Below are 7503 nucleotides of genomic sequence, written 5' to 3' on the forward strand. Positions count from 1 at the left end.
TGCTGATATTCATTAGAAGAGATGGGAGGAGTGGTAGCTCCGCCCCCAAGGCACTAAACCTCCTCATTAGCATAGGGAATATCACAGAAATGAAGGTAGGAAAGTTACTTAGAGATAGGGGTCGCTGGTGTGATGGGGCCCGGACCCTGGGGGGCACCCGGACCCCTCACCACCTCCTGTCACTCTGCAGTTCTCCCGAATCCACTGATAATGGCAGCCAGTCAGGAGAACCGCAGTGAGGAGGCCGCAGGCTGCTCTGCTCAATCACTGATACTACTCAATAGGCAGTTTCTGATGGGAGACAGGGGGCCCTGTGCTCCGCCTGCTGCCCCTGTGCTCCGCCTGCTGCCCCTGTGCTTCGTCTGCTGCCCCTGTGCTCCGCCTGCTGCCCCTGTGCTCCATCTGCTGATCTGTGCTCCATCTGCCGATCTGTGCTCCCCCTCCTGCCCCTGTTCTCCCCCTGCTGCCCCTGTGCTCCGCCTGCTGCCCCTGTGCGCCTCCGCCTGCTGCCCCTATGCCCCGCCTGCAGCCCCTGTGCCCCACCTGCTGCCCCTGTGCTCCGCCTGCTGCCCCTGTGCGCCCCCTCCTGCCCCTGTGCCCCGCCTGCTGCCCCTGTGCTCCGCCTGCTGCCCCTGTGCGCCCCCTCCTGTCCCTGTGCTCCATCTGCTGCCCCTGTGCTCCATCTGCTGCCCCTGTGCGCCACCTCCTGCCCCTGTGCTCCATCTGCTGCCTCTGTGCGCCACATCCTGCCCCTGTGCTCTATCTGCTGATCTGTGCTCCGCCTCCTGCCCCTGTGCTCCGCCTCCTGCCCCTGTGCTCTGCCTCCTGCCCCTGTGCTCCGCCTCCTGCCCCTGTGCTCCATCTGCTGACCCTGTGTTCCACCTCCTGCCCCTGTGCTCCATCTGCTGACCCTGTGTTCCACCTCCTGCTCCTCTGCTGATCTGTGCTCCCCCTCCTGGCCCTGTGCTCCGCCTCCTGGCCTTGTGCTTTACCTCCTGCCCCTGTGTTCCATTTGCTGACCCTGTGCTCCACCTCCTGCTCCTCTGCTCCATCTGCTGATCTGTGCTCCCCCTCCTGGCCCTGTGCTCCGCCTCCTGGCCTTGTGCTTTACCTCCTGCCCCTCTGCTCCATCTGCTGACCCTGTGCTCCACCTCCTGCTCCTCTGCTCCATCTGCTGATCTGTGCTCCCCCTCCTGGCCCTGTGCTCCGTCTCCTGGCCTTGTGCTTTACCTCCTGCCCCTGTGTTCCATTTGCTGACCCTTTGCTCCCCCTCCTGCCCCTGTGCTTCTCCTCCTGCCCTGTGCTCCACCTCCTGCCCCTGTACTCCACCCCTATACACAGCAGCCAGACCTGACCAGAGGAGCCCAGAGAAGAGCAGGAACCTTGACAGGTGAGATTATCTCTAGAACTACAACCCCCTTCATGTCCTGCTGACAGCTGATGATGGGAGTTGTAGTTTACCAGTCAGTGTTTTGCACCAGGGCCCATCACCCCTGACTGTGCTATAGGGACAGATCAGCAGCAGGTTACCTCTTAAAGTCAGTGGGGTCACTGGTGTCCATTGCACAGCGGACGCGTCGGCTCCCTTCACGGCTGTCAGGACGTCAGCCCCGAGCACAGATGTGAACGTGCTCCTATTACTGTGTGGTAAGAGAGGCGGAAATGGCATAACACCGTCCCGGCCACATCTGCTCGATTTAAAGTGATTGGAGTGTCTGGCAGCGGCTGTTGGAGCAGCAGTTACCCTTTAATTGTTCGGTTCTGGGAGGATTTGCCTGAACTCAGAAGTGCAGGATACAGACAGATTCTGCGATGGATCCAGCACAGTGTGAACACAGCCCAATAGTGGTATATGGGAAGTAATCAGGGTAGTACGGCCCCCGTCACACACATGTACATAAAAAGGGTTAAAGAGTCACTGTCGTTTTTTTTCTTTTCTTTTGGCAGAAATCAATAGTCCAGGCGTTTTTAAGAAACTTTGTAATTTGGTTTATTAGGCAAATACGCTATTATGTGCATTCAAAAAGCCCTTCCCCAGCCCCCCCCCCTCCTCTCTCTCTCATTCACTGCTCATTATCAGGAAATCTGGTCTCATTTACATCAGTCGGGCCCTGTGTAACCTATGGAGGAGGGAGATTAGTCACCAGCAGAGAGCAGAGAACAAAGGATTACACAGTGGGACCTGTGTGAAAGCCGGTATTCAGAGGTCAGAGAGAACAGTGCTGACTTCAGAGGAGATAGCCTGGTGATGTAGCTGTAAATTAACTCTTTGTTGTCCTATTTTGGTGCCTCATCTCCCTTCACCCCTCCCCTCTCCATAGAGAACCATGAGGACAGGGGGGAGAGCTTCAGACTGCTTTTTTATGATAAACGCTAATAAACCCTATTACAAAGTTTCTTAAAAATTGCCGGCATAAAAATTTGAAAACGACAGTGACACTTTAATAGAATCAATAAACTGTACTGTACCCCTGTATCTGCAGGGGGTGTAATACTGGGGTGTGATAGGGGCCTAATCAGTATGTATGAAGTGCGCCATCTAGTGGTAGATAATAGATAGTGATGTATTGTGTATATATTAGTATATTGTAGTATCTGTGTGCTTGTGCTGTATACATAGTATCTGTGTGCTTGTGCTGTATACAGAATACATCTTGCTCCGTATTCCTCACTATCCGGGTTGGTGTGACATGCTGGGGGTTATACCTCCAGATGTGGCTATGGCTGCCGGCTGGTCTCATGCTGGTAACACGGATCCTTCTCACTTCAGGAGCTGCCACGTGTCCAGTTATCAGCAACCCAGATTATCACCTCCAGGAGGCGTCTCTCGCCGTATGACCTCTGACCCCAAGTAATGGAGTAATAAGTGTTGTCTGCAAAGCAATCCTGAAATAAAGGAACCCAATGTGACCTCATGGTCCACTATATAAGCTTCACATCCTGCTGTCACCCGGTTACTACATGATGTCCCGCTGTCACCCAGTCACTACATGATGTCCCGCTGTCACCCGGTCACTACATGATGTCCCGCTGTCACCCAGTCACTACATGATGTCCTGCTGTCACCCAGTCACTACATGATGTCCTGCTGTCACCCGGTCACTACATGATGTCCCGCTGTCACCCGGTCACTACATGATGTCCTGCTGTCACCCGGTCACTACATGATGTCCCGCTGTCACCCGGTCACTACATGATGTCCCGCTGTCACCCGGTCACTACATGATGTCCCGCTGTCACCCGGTCACTACATGATGTCCCGCTGTCACCCGGTTACTACATGATGTCCATCTGTCACCCGGTCACTACATGATGTCCTGCTGTCACCCGGTCACTACATGATGTCCTGCTGTCACCCGGTCACTACATGATGTCCCGCTGTCACCCGGTCACTACATGATGTCCATCTGTCACCCGGTCACTACATGATGTCCCGCTGTCACCCGGTCACTACATGATGTCCATCTGTCACCCGGTCACTACATGATGTCCCGCTGTCACCTGGTCACTACATGATGTCCTGCTGTCACCCGGTCACTACATGATGTCCCGCTGTCACCCGGTTACTACATGATGTCCCGCTGTCACCTGGTCACTACATGATGTCCTGCTGTCACCTGGTCACTACATGATGTCCATCTGTCACCCGGTCACTACATGATGTCCTGCTGTCACCCGGTCACTACATGATGTCCTGCTGTCACCCGGTCACTACATGATGTCCTGCTGTCACCCGGTCACTACATGATGTCCTGCTGTCACCTGGTCACTGGACATTACAGCTGATCCTCTGATCTCCTCATCACTGTACTGTTCATACATTTCTGGATTCTGGTGTTATGTTACTTGTGGTTTATTGATGCTGAACAACTCTTTTACTTTGGGGGTCTTTGTCATTATTACATTAAAGTGACACTGTCACCTCCTTTTTGCGTTCTGACATCTCTACACAGGTATAAAGGGTAAATTTTGCGTTTTCATACCTTATTTTATATCATAAGTCATGGTGCTTGTTCAAGTAAAAAGTCATCTTTTATCAACTGCAGATTGTGTTAAGTGGGCGGGGCCTCCGCCATTAGCTCCACTTAGCCCCGCCCACAACGCCACAGTTGGCCCCACCCCATCGCCGGCCATTGGAACAGGCTGGCCGAAAGGTCTAGACCCCACCCCCTTTACGTCGACCAACCAATGGGCGTCAAGGGGGCGGGGTCGACTGTCCCGCTGTCTGCGGGGCTAAGTGGCGCTAATGCCACGAGGCCACGCCCACTTAATACAATCTGCAGTTGATAAAAGGACACTTTTTACTTGAACAAGCACCATGACATATGATATAAAATAAGGTGTGAAAACTGCTAAATTTACCCTTTATACCTGTGTAGAGATGTCAGAATGCACAAAGGGGGTGACAGTGTCACTTTAAGGGTATTTTCAGCATGTTCCATGGAGACAGGATCTGTTTGAGGCGTTGAGTTCAGTTGAGTCTAGTCACCAGCGTGAGAAGATGCAGATAGAGACCCACAGATCTTTCAATCAAACCACTGCATTCACTATGCATTGCTAAGCACACAACAGGGAGAGTAGTCACCAAGGAACACCCGGACCCACACCAGGAACACATCTAAACAGAGCAGGGCAGTATCCTGAACAAGATATGAACTAGCCTCGATAAGACAAAGCAACCAGTGTACAAAGGTCTACGCATAAAATCAGATAATGGGGAAGGTTGGACACCTAGCTACTCCCAGATAACCACGGCTGGGGCTTGTACTATCCTACTTGGACGGGTTCTACGCTACCAGAGAGCAGAAGGAGGTCAGACAGTGTCTATCCGTGAGTACAAGTATCACTTCACTCAAGGTATCTCCTAAAAGTTCCAGCAGAGTACACAGCTGCACTGGGTTAGGGCTCCTCTAGCAAACTCCTCTCCTCTACAAGCACCACTATAACTACCTCTCTTACTTCTCTCAAGCACTAAGGTCAAGCATTCAAGTGTGTCAAGACTTATTGCTTGTGAAACGTTTACTATAACCTGCAAAGTTCTACAGTAAAGTAGTTGTATTTTTATACTAACGGGACTCTGTCATCCTCTCTCCGCACCTGCACCTATACACACAGCACCACACACCTTGGGTTATTTTTCCCCCTTCTGTGGGTGGCGGTACCAACAGTCCAGGTGGGTCAGTGGCCACTTGGGACTGCCATGAATAGAGCCCAAGGGACCCGCAACGACCCGGAAGGTCACCGACCATTTTGGGGACACTACCGGCCATATACAAAACAGTTATCAATATCACACCTGCATGCTGGATAAGCACTGGCATCACAACAACCACCATCTGTATAAGGCGTTGGGGGCGGGATCTGTATTAGTAGGTGGGGCCGGATCTCTATAAGTAGGTGGGGCGGGATCTGTATAAGGAGTTGAGGTAGGATCTGAATAAGGCGTTGGGGGCGGGATCTGTATTAGTAGGTGGGGCCGGATCTCTATAAGTAGGTGGGGCGGGATCTGTATAAGGAGTTGGGGTAGGATCTGTATAAGGCGTGGGGTGGGATCTCTATAAGCTAGTGGGGTATATGTCCATAACAGTAGCGGATTATAATAGGTCCTTTTCGGGCGGTAGCCCGGGGCCCAGAGCCCCAGGGGGGCCAATGGCCACCCAAAAAGACTAATACTTTCAGTGGTGTATTGTCCCCTGACTACAGTTCTGCCATAATGTGCAAAAAATTGCTGCTTTTTTACCGCAATTTTGCACAAATCAGGACATCATGACATTATCTGTCCTGTACTATGAACGCCAGGCTAGTGCTTCCATAGTTACAGCCTATGGTAAAGTTAATCCGCCCCTGGTCCATAAACACTTTGGTACGTCTGTGATTTTTTTAGTTCACTTGTCTACAAACAATGGCTGTACCTGTACCTGTCAGTCCTGTGTACCTGTTGGTCCTGAGTATATACCTGTCAGTCCTGTTGCACTGTCCCAGAACCCATGTGCCACTGCTGTTGGATATATGTGACAGTAAGCACCTGCTGCGGGGTATGTAAGGGTTCATTTGTCTATGTGATTCAGCACCTACTCACTGCCACCAGCTAGAGATAATGGTTTGTCAGCCACCTTCCTGTCTCTGGACCTATCACAACCCTGACAACATTTTCCCTCCAGTTCTGTCCAATCCTGTGTCAAGCTACCTAAGGCTCTTCTCCACCAATAGGAAGCCTCCCAGAAGTCTATAAGTTAGGGTGGAGAGTCTAGCCTAGTCGATGTACCACAGTTCCTGCTAAAGTATCCAGCTAACCCATAGGGCCAGAGAGTGTTGTACACAGGGCCTGGCCATCCGCCCAGTGCCTGATGCTCTGTTCCTGGAGTATATGCTGATTGTCCTTAGTTCCTGTGTTCCTGTCTCCCTAGCCTTGGCTGGCTAAGCCGCCTGGGGTGCGACTGCCACTGATGAGGGTCCAAGGATTTCCACACTGATGGGGTTACTCAAGTCGTCTGAGCCCTGCAGTCCACAGTAAGCTTTCTTCACCAGACAGTGGTTGGAGAAGAGCCTCTCGCCAACGTGCCTTGCTGCAATATGCCCAGTCCTAAGGTAAAGGCCAACAGTGGGCTCCTCTCTGTGAATCACCTGGGGCCTGTGCTCCTGGAATCTTCCGCTTCATGTTCCCTTCCAGCACTGACGGACTTTCTTTCTCTTTTATACTGTGGATATGGGTATTTTCAAATATAAGTGTGGTGAGCCCCCAGATGGTGTTATAGCTGTGGGACAGCCGGTCACTTGCTAGATAGAAGTGTGACTCATGTGGTGGATGGCCGAGATACAGCCGGACCTTAAGATATTGTCACGTGATGCCAGTTCCTGGTGGTGGGCACACAGGTGTGATGGCACACCTGCTTTTAGGCTATGTTCACACTACGTAAAAGTACAGCCGTTGTTGCCGATGGCAACAACGGCCGTACTTTTGGTGCGGTGGAACAGTGCCTTACTTTCAATGGGATCCCGGCCGGAGCGTATACACATCATATGCGCTCCGGCCGGGATCCCGTATGGGGCCGGAAATAACTGACATGTCAGTTTTCTGCGGCTGCAATTCAATGAATTGCAGCCGTAGGAAACCCTGTCAGTTCACACTATGAAGCGAGCGGCTCCGGCTTAAGTACCGGCCACGATGATCCGGGCAGAGACTGGCCGTTCCGCGACCCCGCCGGGGTCACGGAACGGACGGTCTCTCACGCCGTGTGAACATAGCCTTAAGGTGTAAGGCCGGTTGTACCCTTCTCCCTTGTGGTCGGTGTCCTGCCGGGTTGCTGCCGGGTCCCTTGGGATAGTGTAGTCACGGATGATACAGTCACCGGTGGCCCGAGCGGTGTAATGACCCTCCCCGATAGTAGGACCCGCCACCCACAGAAAGGGGAGAATGTCCCAGGGTTGCGGTGTATATGCTGTGCAGGTGGAGGTGAATAATCACAGACTCTGTAGATAACGTTAACGTACTTTATTATTGGC

This window comes from Dendropsophus ebraccatus, chromosome 6 (genome assembly GCF_027789765.1).
Source record: "Dendropsophus ebraccatus isolate aDenEbr1 chromosome 6, aDenEbr1.pat, whole genome shotgun sequence".
In the NCBI taxonomy this organism is placed as follows: Eukaryota; Metazoa; Chordata; class Amphibia; order Anura; family Hylidae; genus Dendropsophus; species Dendropsophus ebraccatus.